Raw genomic sequence first — 20,071 nt, 5'->3', positions numbered from 1 at the left:
CTGCGCCACAGGGGCCGCGGCGGTAGCGAGGACTGCGCCGCGCTACGGGCGCCCACGAGCGGTGCGGCTGCCTGGCAGCCGAGTCTGCAGAACCTACAGCTCCTGGCACGCGCTGGCCAACGCGGCACGGCCGCCTGCACGCCAAGCGCTGTAAGACCCCGCATCCCAGCGTGACCCAGGGAACCAACGCGGCTGGCCAGAAACCCCACACGCCAGGACCACAGCTCCCGCTGGGTTGCGAGAGGCAGTTTTCTCTGCTTTCTGACCCTGCAGCAACACCGTTGCTCACCCCTCCGAACCCCCACCAGTGCACCCAGAAGCCTCACCACCGGCTCGGGGCAGCCCCTGCCACCACCTCCAACGCTGCCACCCTGCAGGCACCGCCATCCTCCCCAGGAGCTGCCAGCTGATGGCACGGCTCCACTCACCTTCTCCCTCGGTGCAGCCAGGGCCCAGCAATGCTCAGCGACTGCTCTGCTCCTCCCTTGGTTGACACCGACCCCTCCGACGGCTGCCTTGCTCTTAACAGCAGCACCCGCCCCTCCACCCGGAGCAAGCCCTTTACAGGGAGGGGCCGCTGCCATCAGCCTCACTGCCCACACCTGGGGCCCCTCCAGCCCCAGCCCACAGCTGGAGGCCATCACCCACCCCCACAGAGCATCATCACCCCTCCCAGCCCCTCACCTGGGGCAAAGGAAGCACAAAAGGCAGCCGGCAGCCAGCAAGTGTTTATTCAGTCACACACAGAACAAGTCCCAGAAGGGAGTGAGTCTGCTCCGGGGCTCAGGGCCCCTAATGCTGCCCCTGCCCCTGGCACACCTTGGCGCTTGTTCCCGGAGCCACGCTCCTCAGTCCAGCCGGGAACAGTCAGTCGGTTCCTGGAGCAACAAGCTGCAGGGCAGAGCTGGAAACTGCCAAACATGAGGAGCAAGATGCAGGACACAAGAAGACAGAAGAAAGGTGGCAGCTAGCTGACTAGTACAGGGGTAGAGAGAAAACAAGAGATGAGCAATGGGGCGGTGAGAGGATGGGGACAGGGAACCCAACGTGGATATGCAGAAAAAAAAGCAGCAGGGAGAGAAGAAAACAGGCAGCAGAAAGAAGGAGGAGGAGCAGGACAGAAACCAACAAAGAAGGACGAGGAGCAGCATAGAGATGCAGAAAAAAAAAAAGCTGGGATGGGTGGCACAACAGACATGGAGGGGAAAAAAAAAAAGGGGGGGAGCAGGGAGCTAGACCAAGCAAGATGGAAGAAAGACCAAAAAGCTCCAGAGAACAGGGCACAGAGGGAGGAAAAAGCAACAGCGATGGGGAGTCAGGACAGCAAACCATGGGAAGGAACACAAAACAAATCACATCGCTACATGTGACAGGGCAGAGAAGGAAGAATTAGGAAACAGGGACAGAGACACAGAAAAAAAGAGACCTGGAGCCAAAAACTAATCCTGATGCATACAGAAAGAAGGGGGGTGGGGGTGGGGGGGTGTATTCTAAAACAGGGGAAACAGAGACAGAGAGATGGAGAAAAGACAAAAGCAACAGACTACAAGGCATCGAGAGAGGAATTACTGAATAGTAACACGAGCGCCAGCCAGAAACAGGCCACAAAGCAGCAAAGATCACAGGGGGTACGGGGCACAGAGGAAGGAATTCACAGACCCGGCACAAGGAGCCAGACAGAGAGAGAGCGAGGCAAAAATTAAATGGTGAAAAGAGACAGACCGCAGGGCAGAGGGAGGAATTGATAAACAGGGACAGGGCACCCGACAGAGCATGATGGAGAACAGGGAAAAAAAAAAATAGCAGCAAGCTACAGGGAAGAGGGAGGAATTAAAGAACAGTGACTGGAAGACAGACAGCGACACATGGAGAGAGAGAAGACAAAAGAGCGATGGGCAACAAGATGGATAGGGAGGAAATGAAAAACAGCAGAAGGGAGTCAGCCAGAGAGAAAGACACCGAGGAAAAAGGCCAGACAGTCTATGAGGGACGGAGGTAGGAATGAAAAACGGGGGACAGGGAGCAGGAAAGAGAGAGATGGAGATCGCAGGGAATAGCAGCGGGTGCAGGAAGAAGAAAGGGGCATCAATAGGAACAGGGAGCTGGACAGAGAGGGATGGAGAAAGGCAACAAGAGCGGCAGGGTACAGGGCAGAGAAAGGGAAGACCTACAAGATGGGGACAGGGAGATGCTCCAAGCAAGACGGAAGATACAGGTGAGCAAAAAAAGTTGAGCAGCACCAGAAAGAGAGGAGTCTAGGAGAAAGACAGGGAGGGACCAGGCCACACAAGAGGGATGAGAGGGGCCCAAGAGCTCGGGACTTACTGCAGTTCTCCGCGCTGCCAGGAGAATTTGACAGGTCAGACTCCTCCTTCTGTTTGCCTTCTCCCTTCCTCTTCTACAGCTCCAGGTGCCTGGCTGTCCTCCACTTATGAGAATATGTAGGTGTCTCACAGCTCTTACGAGATGAGGCCTGCTAGACACAGAACCTCATTCAATCACACACTACGTGCAGGAGTAGGACAGAGGAAAGAGAGAGAAACCGAGAAGTGAGGAGCAGAACGGAAGGATCGAGAGAGAAATGGACTGAGGAGTGATGCAAAAGGTACAGAACAAGCAGTCAGAAGTGCAGACAGAAAAAGAAAAGGGAGCAGCAAGACAAGAGAGAGAAAGTGAGAGAGAAAGGGGGAGCAAGGCAGAAGAAAAGAAAGAAAAGATATAGAGAAGAAGAAAAAAAAAATCACAGCATGGGAAAGAGAAGGGCGGGAAGGGACTGGGACATACAAGGGGGGCGACAGGGCCCCGAGGGCCCGGGACTCACCGCGGCTCTCGCTCCCGGCACTGCCGGGAGAACTGGACAGGTCAGATGCTTCTTTCTCCTTCCTTCCTCCTGCCCCTCCTCTTCTTCTGAAACTCCACTCGCCCGGCTGACCTCCCCCTAAAAGAATACGCGGGTGTCTCTCGGCTCTTACAAGACGTGGCTTCCGACACACGCAGCCTCGCTCGCTCGCTCGCTCCGCGGCCGTTCCGCGCCTGGGTCCGGCCCGCTGCGGACTGTGCAGAGGGCTCCTCGCTCACCCGGAGAGGCAGGCGCTCTCCTCCTGCAGGGCGAGGCGGCTGCTGCCCACATGCCCTTGACGTTCTCCTTCCTTCCCTTTCTCCGGCCCCTCCAGCTCCAGCCGCGGCGGCTCCCGCCCCGCTGCCCGCGGCCGGGAAGGCTCGGCTCCGCCCGTCCCTTCTGGCCCCCGAGCCGTGAGAAGCGCCAGGCCGGGCAGAGACACCCCACGCCAGCCCGAGCTGGGCGCAGCCGGCGGCATCCCCGGGGCAGGAACGGACACGCGCGGCCCCAGCGCGGCCTCGGGAGGGGGCACGGAGGCGGCAGGGACCCTTATTGCCGCGGACCGGACCGGCCGCAGCCCCAACACTCACCTCCGCCGCGCACGCGCACTCCCGGGAGACGCCGCCGCCGCGCATGCGCACCCCCGGGCCGGGGGCACACCGCGTCTCGGGGAGCCGCGGGCAGCCCGCGGGAAACCGCCACAAAACCGCGTCTCGGGCCGCGCCGCGGGGCCGCGCCGGTACCGAGGGCTGTGCCGTGCCGCGCGCGCCCGCCAGCGCCGCAGCTGCGGGGAACCGAGAGCGCAGAAACTGCAGCTCCCGGCGTGCCCCGGGGAGCCAACATGGCCGACCGGAAGCCCCCTGCACCTGACTACGGCTCCCGCCGCGCCGCCCGCGCACCCGGAAGCCCGGCCGAGCGCAGCCCCGCGCGGCTCCGGGCAGCGCCGCCGCCGCCCGGCCCCGACGCGGAGCGGCCTCCGCCCCCGGTCCCGCCGCACCTTTCCCCGCAGCCGCCCGGCCCCGCTCCTGCCTCGGCTCGCACCGGCTCCTCCTCCAGCACCGGCCCCGGACAGGGAGGGGTCGCTGCCTGCAGCCTCCCTGCCCGCCCCTGCGGCTCCTCCGGCCCGGCCCACGCTCCCCCCCCCCCCCCCCCGGTAACTATAGCGACCAGCACCGTTAATAAACGCCGGAGATGCCCGTCGCTCCTCCGAGCTCACGCTCTATGGGCCGCCGGTCCTCCGGTCGCGGGGCCGCCGCCGCGCACGCGCACTCCGGGGGCCGCCCGGCGCAGCCGCACGCCGCAGGTCGCCTCTCCCCGCCGGGGGAACCTTCCCCGGGCAGCGGGAGCAGCCGCTGGGCGAGACCGCTCCGGTGCGCGGGCCGACGGGACCAACGCTGCCAAATCTTATAACCCCCCGGAGAGGGAGGAGCTCCGGCACGGCCGCAGCGCAGGGCAGCGCAGTCTCGCCTTGTGACCCAGAACTCAGCGGGGTGACCGAAGTGTCGGTCAGAGCAGCCTCAGGGCTCTTCGGACGGGTGGAAGGGGGAGGAAAGCCTGTGACAACGCGACACGGGAGCGCAGAGTTGCTTTAAGGACGAAACAGCGTAACTTCGGTCCCTGGGAGACCAGTACAGTAACTATTAAAAGCACACGTATTGTTAGATATTTTTCCTAAACTCACATTTATCCAATTTAGTTTTTCAAATCCTGGTGATAGCAGAAATAGTTTTTTAAAAAAACCCAGATAAATCCAGGAACATTTCTGCCCGCGTTCAGCCGCTCTTCTGGAGCGTACGCTAGGAGCTGGAGAACCCGAGCAAGCTGTCTGATTATATTTACGGCAGCTCTGGCCCCGACAGCTCCCCCGTCCGTCCCCTTGCCAGGAACTAGCGCCGCGGCGGCTACAGCTCAGCCCAAAGCCAAACCGACACCGACCTCGGCTCTGGAAAGCGCCACCTCATCTCCCCCCGTTTTGCTGATTAGGGATATCAATTCAACTCAGACACCGGAGTGAAAGGAGCAGGCGTATTTTATTAGAAATAACTAAATAACAGAAGAATATGGAAAACACGCAGTCAGGAAAGACGGAATAGTGCACTCACACAGATAGGAAAATACAGGGTAACGCATCAAATCCTGACTGCCTGAGAGAGAGGGAACAGCGATTAAAAAAGATCCCTCAGCACCTGCACCCGTTGCCATCACCCAGACCCGCAGGCAGCCCCGGTTACAGCGAGGGTTTGCAGAGCCTTTCCCGGCAAGTGGGAAACCCTACGCGGTGCGTCCACCCGTAGGTGAGGCCTCCAAAGTCGCTGTGAGCGGGTCCACCCTTCTATACCCCAAAATCGGCAAGCCAGAAGAGCTGGCACCTTGGTTTGGAGCGGAAATATCTGGTTTCAATCTCACATTAGATTCCCCCGGAGCCTGGCCAGGGCTCAGGGGAGAAGCTAAGGGAGCTCCTCTGCTTACCCAGGCAGACTAGGTGCAAGGGCTCACGTCAGGCCACAGGGCCAGACTACGGTCTCCACGACCCGGTTATTTTATCCCCACACAAAGAAAGATAAATGTACATTCAAGAGAGCCACGTCTTCCACACCTGTTTCACTAACGATGACATACTGAGTGAGCAGCTTCGGCTCAGGGCCTGTTGTTCAGGCTTCGATACTTCCACTTTTTACATCGGAATAGGTGGTTGGTTATCACTTAGTAAAATACCTGTTAGCACAATGGTTAACAGTTACAAAATACACAGGACTCGTCTACAAGTCAACTCTGGCTTGGCCCTATTGTCCAAGCCTTAGCGCTTCACCCCGAGAGTCCCCTTGCAAGCAGCCAGGACCAACACACGCCGCAAACATTCCAGCGGCTGCCAAAGGTTAAAATCCCACGCGCAGCGCCACGTGGCAGGCAGCGGTTAAAGCCGAGTTGGGCAGAAAAGGAGCTAAATGGGGAACACGCAGTTGGAGAAAGCATCTGATCGAGTACTTGCTCACGAGGCAAAGAAAACATCCCCAAAGGGGCAGGGACGCTGGAGGCGACCACAGCCCAGGTGACAGGGAGATCCCCTGCCCAGGAGGGCTTTCTCTCGCCTCTTTGCCGGACCGCTGCCGCTACTCCTCCCGCTCGCTCTTGCCTCGCAGGTCCTTCTGCACGCGGTGGATGTCTCTCCCTTCTTCTCCACGACCAACTGCTGCAAGAGCAGGAGAATGCCATCAGGTCTGAGAGCGACGACGGTCCTGGGTGAGAGCTGGCCACAGCACCACCTGAACACCGGCCGCCCTCACACAGCCCTATACCCCCGCCCCCCCGAAAAAACCTCACAGATCGGCTTTTCTTACCCAATCGGTGCTCCGGTGCTGCCACACGTGGAGTCGCGGCCGGCGCTGGAGCTGGGCTCGGAGTCGGGCACTCTGGGCAAACGGAGCTGGGCATGCAGAGCGGCGGCCACCGAGGCTGCGCCCCTGCTTACAGGGGGCTCGAGCCGCTGCCGGGACTGCAAAGTGCCCGGGACTGCAGGGCACGGGCCAGGCCCCGACTTACAGGGCAGCCCCGGTCCCAAAGGCCCACGAGGCCCCTCCTCTCCGCTACAGGGGCGCCCTGACCCGCACCCCGCTAACAGGGCCGCCACCCCACACAAGGCGCCAGCCAAGCACTATCGAGAGTGCTGGGCGCTGTCTGCCCTGAAGGCAGGTGAATCGGCAGCAGCGGCCCTTTCCCAAGAGGTTCTGGGGGCTGGGGAAGCAGAACTTCCCGAGGGGGGTTCCTCATCGCTTGGGAGAAGCTGCCGCGTCACTGTGGAGCAGCTGGTTGCAAGGGGCTGGCGGCTGAGGCCCACCCGTGCTGCCTGTCCCCCTAAATCTCCCCCTGCCCTGCCGTACCCCTGTCCCCTCTCCCTCTATGCTTTAAGCCCCCAGGCCGCCGGGCACCACCAGGTGAGAAAATGGGGTCTGAGGCGGCTCAGGCCGGGGCAGGGGGCAGGAGGGAGGGCCAGGGGCCAGAGCACGCTGAGGGAAGGTCCCTCAGGCGGCCGGCTTCCCCGTCGTCCAGGCAGAGGAGCTGGCGCCCGACCGCGCCGTCCTTCCAGGCACCAGCTCCCGGAGAAGGAAGAGGCATCCGTGGCCTGCGGAAGAAACTACGAGGCGAGGGCAAGCGAGAGGAGGAGCGGCACGCTGAAACCGGGGAAAGAGAAAGGGGCTGCGGGCAAAGGGCCCTCCCTGTCACCACGGCTGCTGTGGGACAAGAGCATCCTGGGCGCTTTTGGGAGGGTCTCGAGGACTCTGGGGCAGGTACTTGGCTCAGGGCCGTTCCCTGCGTTTCTAGAGGCTACCGCGGTTCTCGGTGAAGGGGACACAACTGCCGAGCCTTTGCCCTCGAAGGCCGGGGGCCGCAGACGCCCGCTCGCTACCCGCTCCTCCTGCCGAGGGCGGGGGACGGGCACAACCCTGCTTACAGGGCCGTCGGGTCAGAGGGCTCCACGGCTCGTGGCACTCGCCCCGAGTACGGGGCCGGCACGCTGGCAGGTCGCCAGCAGGACAGGCAGCCACCCAGGCCCAGAGAGCGGGCGGGTCACGCGTCGGCCGTGCTACGACCGCGCGGCTTGGCTCCGTCCTTGGAAAGGAGGGGCCAGCCGGGACTCGCCCTCCGCTCGCGGGCTCAGCGGGGACCGACCCCCTGTTGCTGCACGGAGCCCCTCTTTCCCTCCCGGGAAGTTTAAGCTAAGTACGCTGCAGCGATTTCAACAGGGGCCTAAACAAGAAGCTCCTTCACTCGCTCACTCGCACCGACGCGGACACAGGCAGGCACACGGACACGGACAGGGGGAAAGAAAACTTCCCAGGAGAGAGAGCGAGCTCTGTGCAGCCAATGTCTGGGGAGCCGTCCCCTCCCGCGAGCAAGAGAGCAGAGCCTCGGACCTGTCCCCCCGGACGCACGGAGCCCAGAGGGACTCAACGTGCCACGGGCCTTCGCGGGGGACCAAGGGACAAGTGCCGCGACGCGCCCCGACTCCAGGGGGTCACGCTGGCCAGGCCGCCAGCAGGCAGAAGGCCGCCAGGGCCGGGGAAACAGCCCTCCCCTGCCTACAGGGCGGGCTTGGGGGCCAGAGAGCCCCATTTGCCCCTCGGTGCGGGGACGGTGCCGCTCTCTCCTTACAGGGTCGCCCCTCTCTCCGGGCAGCCAAACCGTCGGGGCAAGGGGGCAAAAGGCCAGAGACCCGAGCCCTGCTTACAGGGAGGTCACCCGGCGCAGCGCCGGCCAGGACACCAAAGGTGCCGGCAACGGTGCCGTGGGGAGGCCCCTTTGCCCTGAGCTCCCCCCTCTCCCCCCAGCCCTCTCTTCAGCCCGCCGCTCCTCCTCTCCCTCGCTCTGGCCTCGCAGCTCCTTCACGATGCCTTGTCTTGCTTCTCGAGGAGCTGGTGCTCGGAAGGAAGGCGCAGCCAGGCGCCAGCTCCCCCACCCGGAGGACAGAGCAGAGGCCCCGGCCCCGCTGCCAGGCCCCCCCCCGCGCCCAAGTTACAGGCCGGCCGGCCTGGCTGCGGCTCACCACCACGGCGCGCTTTAGGAGCTCCGCTTCCCGCCCCGGCCGCAGAGACGGCGCCGCTCACCCCCCTTAGAGGGTTGCCACCTGCCCGGCAGCCTGACCACGGGGTGACGTGGCAAAAGGCCGGCAAAAACCCAAAGACCCGAGCCCTGCTTACAGGGGGGTCACCCGGCACAAAGCCGGCCAGGGCACCGAAGGTCCTGGCGACACGCTGGTGCGACCACAGCCCCGGTGACAGGGAGGTCCCTTTGCCCAGAGTGCCCTTCTCCTGCCTCCTCTTGCTGCCCAGACTTCCTCCGCTCTTGGCCTGCAGCCGTACAGGACGGAGACCTCCACGCTGCTCCGCTGCCTGCTGCAAGGGCAGGAGGATGCCGTCAGGTCCGAGAGCGATGCTGGTCCCCGGCGAGAGCTGGCCACAGCACCACCCGAACCCCGGCCGCCCTCCCACCACCCACCCCGCGAAAAAACCTCGCAGATCGGCTTTCCTCACCCAGTCGGTGCTCCAGTGCTTCGTGCAGGGACCGTGACAGGCTCTCATCTGCAATGGGCTCCTGGCAGCGTCCGGCGGCTCCTGGCAGCGTCCGTCAGGGCCTGGACCCTCCTCAGCCCCTGAGGTGATGGCGGTCCCTCCTCATGCAGCTCCAGTCCCCCCCCATGCGCCCTGACGCAGGTCTGCTGCCCCTCCTAGGCGACGGCACTGGCCCCCCACCCTGCAGCAGCTTTGATCCCCTGCCAAGGTGGCTCCAATCCCTCGGCCCCGAGTCGATCCATTTCTTGCTGAGGCAGCGCCGACTTGCGCTCCCCTTTCCCTCAGGCGGCCGCTCCGCCCCTCACAGCGGCGCTTTGCCCAGAGCGCGCTTCTCTTTCTTCCGCTTGCTGCCCAGACTTCCTTCGCTGCTCCTCCTGCTAACCCTTGCCTTGCACGGCCTTCCGCATGCGGTGGATGTCTCTCCCTTCTCCACCACCAAGTGCTGCAAGAGCAGGAGGGTGCCGTCAGGCCTGAGAGGGACGACGGTCCCCGGCGAGAGCCTGACACGGCACCACCCGAACCCCGGCCGCCCTCCCACACCACTATTCCTCTATACCCCCCCCCAAAAAAAAAAACCTCACAGATCGGCTTTTCTTACCCAATCGGTGCTCCGGTGCTGCCACACGTGGAGTCGCGGCCGGCGCTGGAGCTGGGCTCGGAGTCGGGCACTCTGGGCAAATGGAGCTGGGCATGCAAAACGGTGGCCACCGAGGCTGCGCCCCTGCTTACAGGGGGCTCGAGCCGCTGCCGGGACTGCAAAGTGCCCGGGACTGCAGGGCACGGGCCAGGCCCCAACTTACAGGGCAGCCCCGGTCCCAAAGGCCCACGAGGCCCCTCCTCTCCGCTACAGGGGCGCCCTGACCCGCACCCCGCTAACAGGGCCGCCACCCCACACAAGGCGCCAGCCAAGCACTATCGAGAGTGCTGGGCGCTGTCTGCCCTGAAGGCAGGTGAATCGGCAGCAGCGGCCATTTCCCAAGAGGTTCTGGGGGCTGGGGAAGCAGAACTTCCCGAGGGGGGTTCCTCATCGCTTGGGAGAAGCTGCCGCGTCACTGCGGAGCAGCTGGTTGCAAGGGGCTGGCGGCTGAGGCCCACCCGTGCTGCCTGTCCCCCTAAATCTCCCCCTGCCCTGCCGTACCCCTGTCCCCTCTCCCTCTATGCTTTAAGCCCCCAGGCCGCCGGGCACCACCAGGTGAGAAAATGGGGTCTGAGGCGGCTCAGGCCGGGGCAGGGGGCAGGAGGGAGGATAGAGGGCCGGGGGCCAGAGCACGCTGAGGGAAGGTCCCTCAGGCGGCCGGCTTCCCCGTCGTCCAGGCAGAGGAGCTGGCGCCCGACCGCGCCGTCCTTCCAGGCACCAGCTCCCGGAGAAGGAAGAAGGAAGAGGCATCCGTGGCCTGCGGAAGAAACTACGAGGCGAGGGCAAGCGAGAGGAGGAGCGGCACGCTGAAACCGGGGAAAGAGAAAGGGGCTGCGGGCAAAGGGCCCTCCCTGTCCCACGGCTGCTGTGGGACAAGAGCGTCCTGGGCAACTCTGGGAGGGTCTCGAGGACTCTGGGGCAGGTACTTGGCTCAGGGCCGTTCCCTGCGTTTCTAGAGGCTACCGCGGTTCTCGGTGAAGGGGACACAACTGCCGAGCCTTTGCCCTCGAAGGCCGGGGGCCGCAGACGCCCGCTCGCTACCCGCTCCTCCTGCCGAGGGCGGGGGACGGGCACAACCCTGCTTACAGGGCCGTCGGGTCAGAGGGCTCCACGGCTCGTGGCACTCGCCCCGAGTACGGGGCTGGCACGCTGGCAGGTCGCCAGCAGGACAGGCAGCCACCCAGGCCCAGAGAGCGGGCGGGTCATGCGGCTTGGCTCTGTCCTTGGAAAGGAGGGGCCAGCCGGGACTCGCCCTCCGCTCGCGGGCTCAGCGGGGACCGACCCCCTGTTGCTGCACGGAGCCCCTCTTTCCCTCCCGGGAAGTTTAAGCTAAGTACGCTGCAGCGATTTCAACAGGGGCCTAAACAAGAAGCTCCTTCACTCGCTCACTCGTACCGACGCGGACACAGGCAGGCACACGGACACGGACAGGGGGAAAGAAAACTTCCCAGGAGAGAGAGCGAGCTCTGTGCAGCCAATGTCTGGGGAGCCGTCCCCTCCCGCGAGCAAGAGAGCAGAGCCTCGGACCTGCCCCCCCGGACGCACGGAGCCCAGAGGGACTCAACGTGCCACGGGCCTTCGCGGGGGACCAAGGGACAAGTGCCGCGACGCGCCCCGACTCCAGGGGGTCACGCTGGCCAGGCCGCCAGCAGGCAGAAAGCCGCCAGGGCCGGGGAAACAGCCCTCCCCTGCCTACAGGGCGGGCTTGGGGGCCAGAGAGCCCCATTTGCCCCTCGGTGCGGGGACGGTGCCGCTCTCTCCTTACAGGGTCGCCCCTCTCTCCGGGCAGCCAAACCGTCGGGGCAAGGGGGCAAAAGGCCAGAGACCCGAGCCCTGCTTACAGGGAGGTCACCCGGCGCAGCGCCGGCCAGGACACCAAAGGTGCCGGCAACGGTGCCGTGGGGAGGCCCCTTTGCCCTGAGCTCCCCCCTCTCCCCCCAGCCCTCTCTTCAGCCCGCCGCTCCTCCTCTCCCTCGCTCTGGCCTCGCAGCTCCTTCACGATGCCTTGTCTTGCTTCTCGAGGAGCTGGTGCTCGGAAGGAAGGCGCAGCCAGGCGCCAGCTCCCCCACCCGGAGGACAGAGCAGAGGCCCCGGCCCCGCTGCCAGGCCCCCCCCCGCGCCCAAGTTACAGGCCGGCCGGCCTGGCTGCGGCTCACCACCACGGCGTGCTTCAGGAGCTCCGCTTCCCGCCCCGGCCGCAGAGACGGCGCCGCTCACCCCCCTTAGAGGGTTGCCACCTGCCCGGCAGCCTGACCACGGGGTGACGTGGCAAAAGGCCGGCAAAAACCCAAAGACCCGAGCCCTGCTTACAGGGGGGTCACCCGGCACAAAGCCGGTCAGGGCACCAAACGTCTTGGCGACACGCTGGTGCGACCACAGCCCCGGTGACAGGGAGGTCCCTTTGCCCAGAGCGCCCTTCTCCTTCCTCCTCTTGCTGCCCAGACTTCCTCCGCGCCTCGTCCCGCTCCCTCTTGGCCTGCAGCGGTACAGGACGGAGACCTCCACGCCGCTCCGCAGCCTGCTGCAAGGGCAGGAGGATGCCGTCAGGTCCGAGAGCGATGCTGGTCCCCGGCGAGAGCTGGCCACAGCACCACCCGAACCCCGGCCGCCCTCCCACCACCACCACCATCCCCCCTCCCCGCGAAAAAAACTCACAGATTGGCTTTCCTCACCCAGTCCATGCTCCAGCACTTCCTGCAGGGATGTCTACGACGGGCGCTTTTCTCCTCCGGGCTCCTGGCCGCGTTCAGCGAGGCTTGGACCCTCCACCGCCCCTGAGGCGATGGCCGTCCCTCCTCAGGCAGCTCCAGTCCCCTCTCACCGGTCCTGAGGAAGCTCCGCTCCCCCACCCCCCGCCGTTGACGACACTCCCCCCGCCAGGTGATGACACCACCCCACTTCCCCCCACCAGGCGACGACACTGCTCCCCCCCCCTCCCCCGCCGAGGCGACGACACTGCTCCCCCCCCCTCCCCCGCCGAGGCGACGACACTGCTCCACCCCCCCCCCCGCCGAGGCGACGACACTGCTCCACCCCCCCCCCCGCCGAGGCGACGACACTGCTCCACCCCCCCCCCCGCCGAGGCGACGACACTGCTCCCCCCCCCTCCCCCGCCGAGGCGACGACACTGCTCCCCCCCCCTCCCCCGCCGAGGCGACGACACTGCTCCCCCCCCCCGCCGAGGCGACGACACCGACCCCCTCTCCAAGGCGCCTCCCGTCCCGTCCCCCCCCCCCTGTTCCCAAGTCGATCCGGTACTTCCCCAGGCAGGTTCGACTCCTGCTCGCCCCTTCCCCGGGCAGGTCCCCCTCAGGCGACCGCTCCGCCCCTCACAGCGGCGCTTTGTTCAGAGCGCCCTTCTCTTTCCTCTTGCTGCCCAGACTTCTTCCGCTGCTCCTCCCGCTCGCTCTTGCCTCGCAGGTCCTTCCACACGCAGTGGACATCTCTCCCTTCTCCGCCACCAGCTGCTGCAAGGGCAGTAGTGTGCCGTCAGGTCTGAGAAGGACGCCTGTCCCCGACGAGAAGTGCCCACAGCACCACCCGAACCCCGGCCGCCCTCCAACCCCCCCTTCCCCCCCGAAAAAAACCTCACAGATCGGCTTTTCTCACCAGAGCCGGTGCTCCAGCACTTCCTGCAGGGACGACTGCGCCGGGCACTCGTCTGCTCCAGGCACCTTGCCGCGCCTGGCGGGTCCAGGACTCTCCTGAGCCCCTCAGACAATGGCGCTCGCCCCCCCACAGGCGACTCGGGTCCACCCCCGCCCGCCCCGAGCCGAGCCGAGCCGATGAGGTCCCCGCCGAGGCGGCGCCGATCGCCGAGCAGCCTTTTCCGGGGGCGCCGCTCCCGCTCCTCTCAGGCGGCCGCGCGGCGCCTCACTGCTGCGCGCGCCGTTCCCGCCCTTCGCCTCAGGCGGCCGCGCGGCGCCTCACTGCTGCGCGCGCCGTTCCCGCCCTTCGCCTCAGGCGGCCGCGCGGCGCCTCACTGCTGCGCGCGCCGTTCCCGCCCTTCGCCTCAGGCGGCCGCGCGGCGCCTCACTGCTGCGCGCGCCGTTCCCGCCCTTCGCCTCAGGCGAAAGCTCCGCCCCTCACGTCGGCGCGCGGCGTTCCCGCCCGCCGAAAGCGTCGGGGGCGTGCCGCCGAAAGCGTCGGGGGCGTGCCGCCGAAAGCGTCGGGGGCGTGCCGAAAGCGTCGGGGGCGTGCCGAAAGCGTCGGGGGCGTGCCGAAAGCGTCGGGGGCGTGCCGAAAGCGTCGGGGGCGTGCCGAAAGCGTCGGGGGCGTGCCGAAAGCGTCGGGGGCGTGCCGAAAGCGTCGGGGGCGTGCCGAAAGCGTCGGGGGCGTGCCGAAAGCGTCGGGGGCGTGCCGAAAGCGTCGGGGGCGTGCCGAAAGCGTCGGGGGCGTGCCGAAAGCGTCGGGGGCGTGCCGAAAGCGCCGGGGGCGTGCCGAAAGCGCCGGGGGCGTGCCGAAAGCGCCGGGGGCGTGCCGAAAGCGCCGGGGGCGTGCCGAAAGCGCCGGGGGCGTGCCGAAAGCGCCGGGGGCGTGCCGAAAGCGCCGGGGGCGTGCCGAAAGCGCCGGGGGCGTGCCGAAAGCGCCGGGGGCGTGCCGAAAGCGCCGGGGGCGTGCCGAAAGCGCCGGGGGCGTGCCGAAAGCGCCGGGGGCGTGCCGAAAGCGCCGGGGGCGTGCCGAAAGCGCCGGGGGCGTGCCGAAAGCGCCGGGGGCGTGCCGAAAGCGCCGGGGGCGTGCCGAAAGCGCCGGGGGCGTGCCGAAAGCGCCGGGGGCGTGCCGAAAGCGCCGGGGGCGTGCCGAAAGCGCCGGGGGCGTGCCGAAAGCGCCGGGGGCGTGCCGAAAGCGCCGGGGGCGTGCCGAAAGCGCCGGGGGCGTGCCGAAAGCGCCGGGGGCGTGCCGAAAGCGCCGGGGGCGTGCCGAAAGCGCCGGGGGCGTGCCGAAAGCGCCGGGGGCGTGCCGAAAGCGCCGGGGGCGTGCCGAAAGCGCCGGGGGCGTGCCGAAAGCGCCGGGGGCGTGCCGAAAGCGCCGGGGGCGTGCCGAAAGCGCCGGGGGCGTGCCGAAAGCGCCGGGGGCGTGCCGAAAGCGCCGGGGGCGTGCCGAAAGCGCCGGGGGCGTGCCGAAAGCGCCGGGGGCGTGCCGAAAGCCGAGATACAGGAGCAGGGGCGGCCTGAGCTCGGGCACAGCGTAGAGGCGGGATTACCAGGAGGGAGGGAAATGGGCAGGCAGGCACATGGAGCGGCAGACAGGCTCGCCGAGGATAACAATGCCTGGGAACTGGCCAGAGAAAGCTGTGGGCAAAAAGAGACCCCAAAGCCGATCTGAAACAAGAACTGAACAAGGAAAATAACAGCGCTAGGTTACAGGAGAGAAAGGGAGGATGAAACAAAGGAAGGAGAGAGAGCAGGACCAAGCATCTGGAAGAAAGAAAAAGGGAGAGCTAGAAGAAGACACAAGAGGGAGTGGGAGCAGGAACGAACGAGAGCAGAAGTACAGGGAAGAAAAAACCAACAAAAATCATAGCAGCATGGGATAGAGAGGGGGCCAGGGGACAGCCCAAAACGTCCAAGAGGGGCAACAGGGCCCGAGGGTCCGCGACTCACCGCAGCTGTCGCTCTCAGCGCTGCCAGGAAAAATTTGCCAATTCAGACCCTTCTTTCTCCTTCTCTCCTCCCTTCCTTTTCTGGAGGTGCAGTCGCTCAGCTGCCCTCCACCTCAAAGAACACGCGGGTGTCTCTCGGCTCTTACAAAACGCAGCTTCCTGCACGTGTGGCCTCGCTCGCACGCTGCGCGGCCGTACCGCGCTCTGGGTGACGCGCACGGACCCTGATCGCACGCTGGCGGTCCGGCCCGCTGTGGACTGTACAGAGGGCTCCTGCCTCGCCCAGAGAGGCAGGCTCTCTCTTCCTGCAGTGGAAGGCAGCTGCTGCCCACATGCCCTTGATTTTCTTCTTTCCCTTTCTCAGGCCTCTGCAGCTTCAGCTGTGGCAGCTCCTGTCCACAGCCAGAAAACGTCCCAGGGGCCTGTCCCTTCTCACCTCTCTGCTGCGAGGAGCACAAGGGCAGGCAGAGAACCCCACACAGTTCTGAAGTGGGTCCAGTCGACAGCATCCCCAGGGAAGGAACAGGCAAGCGCGGCCCCGGTGAGGCCTCTGGGAGAAGGTGAAGCGACTGCCGTTATTCCCGTAGATCGCCCCTGGCCGGAGCCCCCCTTCCACAGGGGCTCCTGCGGAGGCGCCAAGGGCCGGCTTGCCGCCATCCCCGCGGGGCTCGGGGGTGACCTGGGGCTACGGGACGGGATTCAGGGTAGAGGTGCGAGACCTGGGGCCAGGACACGGTGCGGGCAAGGCCAGTGCCAGCTCAAGGGGAGCTCTGGCAAGCTGGGGAGGCACCCGGCACCAACCCCCGGGGGACACCCATCTTCTTCCCCTCTGCCTTTGTCCCAGCCCTCGGGTAACTCCCTGGGGCTCCCCCGGCCCGGTTCACCTCCAGGAGAGCCGAGGCCTGACACAGCAGGCGGTGTGAAGCTTCCTGCCCCACCGCTGCCGTGTGGCCAGCGGGCAGGAGGGGCCCCCACACCTGCCAAAGGGGCGGGCCGGCCTCACCGGCGGCCTCGGCCCTCGCCCACCACCAGGAATCACGCCCAGCAAGCCTCACGCTGCGGCAGCAGGAAGGCGGCTCTGGCGGTGCCGCACACCTGTGCGGGGCCGGCGCTGCAGTCCTGCCCTTCGCGCACCGAGCACCCGCCGGCAGCGTGACGTGGGGCGGCGGCGGCATTTCCTTACCAGGAGGGGGCACCGAGCGTGGCCGCACCCCCCCACGGGCATCGGAGCATCGCACTAACGTTGCTGGCGGGCGGCAGCGTGGGGCACGGGGCCACCTCTGTGTCGCCCACCGACAGCACCGTGTGGCGTTTGCCAGGCAGCGGCGGTGAGCGCGGGCGAGCGCCACCCCCCGCGCGAGCGGCGGCCGAGCGGCACGTCACTGCGCACACGCTCTCGAGGAACGGGCACGACGCTTGGCGGGGAGCAGCTGGAAGCCCCCGGGAACCCACGTGAAAGCGGCAACAAAACTATCCCTCGTGCTGCGCCACAGGGGCCGCGGCGGTAGCGAGGACTGCGCCGCGCTACGGGCGCCCACGAGCGGTGCGGCTGCCTGGCAGCCGAGTCTGCAGAACCTACAGCTCCTGGCACGCGCTGGCCAACGCGGCACGGCCGCCTGCACGCCAAGCGCTGTAAGACCCCGCATCCCAGCGTGACCCAGGGAACCAACGCGGCTGGCCAGAAACCCCACACGCCAGGACCACAGCTCCCGCTGGGTTGCGAGAGGCAGTTTTCTCTGCTTTCTGACCCTGCAGCAACACCGTTGCTCACCCCTCCGAACCCCCACCAGTGCACCCAGAAGCCTCACCACCGGCTCGGGGCAGCCCCTGCCACCACCTCCAACGCTGCCACCCTGCAGGCACCGCCATCCTCCCCAGGAGCTGCCAGCTGATGGCACGGCTCCACTCACCTTCTCCCTCGGTGCAGCCAGGGCCCAGCAATGCTCAGCGACTGCTCTGCTCCTCCCTTGGTTGACACCGACCCCTCCGACGGCTGCCTTGCTCTTAACAGCAGCACCCGCCCCTCCACCCGGAGCAAGCCCTTTACAGGGAGGGGCCGCTGCCATCAGCCTCACTGCCCACACCTGGGGCCCCTCCAGCCCCAGCCCACAGCTGGAGGCCATCACCCACCCCCACAGAGCATCATCACCCCTCCCAGCCCCTCACCTGGGGCAAAGGAAGCACAAAAGGCAGCCGGCAGCCAGCAAGTGTTTATTCAGTCACACACAGAACAAGTCCCAGAAGGGAGTGAGTCTGCTCCGGGGCTCAGGGCCCCTAATGCTGCCCCTGCCCCTGGCACACCTTGGCGCTTGTTCCCGGAGCCACGCTCCTCAGTCCAGCCGGGAACAGTCAGTCGGTTCCTGGAGCAACAAGCTGCAGGGCAGAGCTGGAAACTGCCAAACATGAGGAGAAAGATGCAGGACACAAGAAGACAGAAGAAAGGTGGCAGCTAGCTGACTAGTACAGGGGTAGAGAGAAAACAAGAGATGAGCAATGGGGCGGTGAGAGGATGGGGACAGGGAACCCAGCGTGGATATGCAGAAAAAAAAGCAGCAGGGAGAGAAGAAAACAGGCAGCAGAAAGAAGGAGGAGGAGCAGGACAGAAACCAACAAAGAAGGACGAGGAGCAGCATAGAGATGCAGAAAAAAAAAAAGCTGGGATGGGTGGCACAACAGACATGGAGGGGAAAAAAAAAAAGGGGGGGAGCAGGGAGCTAGACCAAGCAAGATGGAAGAAAGACCAAAAAGCTCCAGAGAACAGGGCACAGAGGGAGGAAAAAGCAACAGCGATGGGGAGTCAGGACAGCAAACCATGGGAAGGAACACAAAACAAATCACATCGCTACATGTGACAGGGCAGAGAAGGAAGAATTAGGAAACAGGGACAGAGACACAGAAAAAGAGAGACCTGGAGCCAAAAACTAATCCTGATGCATACAGAAAGAAGGGGGGTGGGGGTGGGGGGGTGTATTCTAAAACAGGGGAAACAGAGACAGAGAGATGGAGAAAAGACAAAAGCAACAGACTACAAGGCATCGAGAGAGGAATTACTGAATAGTAACAGAGCGCCAGCCAGAAACAGGCCACAAAGCAGCAAAGATCACAGGGGGTACGGGGCACAGAGGAAGGAATTCGCAAACCCGGCACAAGGAGCCAGACAGAGAGAGAGCAAGGCAAAAATTAAATGGTGAAAAGAGACAGACCGCAGGGCAGAGGGAGGAATTGATAAACAGGGACAGGGCACCCGACAGAGCATGATGGAGAACAGGGAAAAAAAAAAATAGCAGCAAGCTACGGGGAAGAGGGAGGAATTAAAGAACAGTGACTGGAAGACAGACAGCGACACATGGAGAGAGAGAAGACAAAAGAGCGATGGGCAACAAGATGGATAGGGAGGAAATGAAAAACAGCAGAAGGGAGTCAGCCAGAGAGAAAGACACCGAGGAAAAAGGCCAGACAGTCTATGAGGGACGGAGGTAGGAATGAAAAACGGGGGACAGGGAGCAGGAAAGAGAGAGATGGAGATCGCAGGGAATAGCAGCGGGTGCAGGAAGAAGAAAGGGGCATCAATAGGAACAGGGAGCTGGACAGAGAGGGATGGAGAAAGGCAACAAGAGCGGCAGGGTACAGGGCAGAGAAAGGGAAGACCTACAAGATGGGGACAGGGAGATGCTCCAAGCAAGACGGAAGATACAGGTGAGCAAAAAAAGTTGAGCAGCACCAGAAAGAGAGGAGTCTAGGAGAAAGACAGGGAGGGACCAGGCCACACAAGAGGGATGAGAGGGGCCCAAGAGCTCGGGACTTACTGCAGTTCTCCGCGCTGCCAGGAGAATTTGACAGGTCAGACTCCTCCTTCTGTTTGCCTTCTCCCTTCCTCTTCTACAGCTCCAGGTGCCTGGCTGTCCTCCACTTATGAGAATATGTAGGTGTCTCACAGCTCTTACGAGATGAGGCCTGCTAGACACAGAACCTCATTCAATCACACACTACATGCAGGAGTAGGACAGAGGAAAGAGAGAGAAACCGAGAAGTGAGGAGCAGAACGGAAGGATCGAGAGAGAAATGGACTGAGGAGTGATGCAAAAGGTACAGAACAAGCAGTCAGAAGTGCAGACAGAAAAAGAAAAGGGAGCAGCAAGACAAGAGAGAGAAAGTGAGAGAGAAAGGGGGAGCAAGGCAGAAGAAAAGAAAGAAAAGATATAGAGAAGAAGAAAAAAAAAATCACAGCATGGGAAAGAGAAGGGCGGGAAGGGACTGGGACATACAAGGGGGGCGACAGGGCCCCGAGGGCCCGGGACTCACCGCGGCTCTCGCTCCCGGCACTGCCGGGAGAACTGGACAGGTCAGATGCTTCTTTCTCCTTCCTTCCTCCTGCCCCTCCTCTTCTTCTGAAACTCCACTCGCCCGGCTGACCTCCCCCTAAAAGAATACGCGGGTGTCTCTCGGCTCTTACAAGACGTGGCTTCCGACACACGCAGCCTCGCTCGCTCGCTCGCTCCGCGGCCGTTCCGCGCCTGGGTCCGGCCCGCTGCGGACTGTGCAGAGGGCTCCTCGCTCACCCGGAGAGGCAGGCGCTCTCCTCCTGCAGGGCGAGGCGGCTGCTGCCCACATGCCCTTGACGTTCTCCTTCCTTCCCTTTCTCCGGCCCCTCCAGCTCCAGCCGCGGCGGCTCCCGCCCCGCTGCCCGCGGCCGGGAAGGCTCGGCTCCGCCCGTCCCTTCTGGCCCCCGAGCCGTGAGAAGCGCCAGGCCGGGCAGAGACACCCCACGCCAGCCCGAGCTGGGCGCAGCCGGCGGCATCCCCGGGGCAGGAACGGACACGCGCGGCCCCAGCGCGGCCTCGGGAGGGGGCACGGAGGCGGCAGGGACCCTTATTGCCGCGGACCGGACCGGCCGCAGCCCCAACACTCACCTCCGCCGCGCACGC

The 20,071-nt window shown here is 64.8% G+C and overlaps 2 long non-coding RNA genes across 2 annotated transcripts; both read right to left on the bottom strand.

Moving 5' to 3' along the window:
* Positions 1-768: 768 nt before the first annotated feature.
* LOC141960475 (uncharacterized) lies at positions 769-3,206 on the bottom strand. Its single transcript, XR_012633649.1, has 3 exons — positions 2,822-3,206; positions 2,326-2,476; positions 769-911 (listed from the first exon to the last, which is right to left on the bottom strand). It is a non-coding gene; the product is annotated as an uncharacterized LOC141960475 (long non-coding RNA).
* A 14,190-nt stretch (positions 3,207-17,396) lies between these two features.
* On the bottom strand, positions 17,397-19,833 carry LOC141960474 (uncharacterized). Its single transcript, XR_012633648.1, has 3 exons — positions 19,449-19,833; positions 18,953-19,103; positions 17,397-17,539 (listed from the first exon to the last, which is right to left on the bottom strand). It is a non-coding gene; the product is annotated as an uncharacterized LOC141960474 (long non-coding RNA).
* Positions 19,834-20,071: the final 238 nt, after the last annotated feature.

Source organism: Athene noctua, chromosome 5 (assembly GCF_965140245.1).
Source record: "Athene noctua chromosome 5, bAthNoc1.hap1.1, whole genome shotgun sequence".
NCBI classification, from domain to species: Eukaryota; Metazoa; Chordata; class Aves; order Strigiformes; family Strigidae; genus Athene; species Athene noctua.
This window is presented reverse-complemented; position numbering and strand designations above follow the sequence as displayed.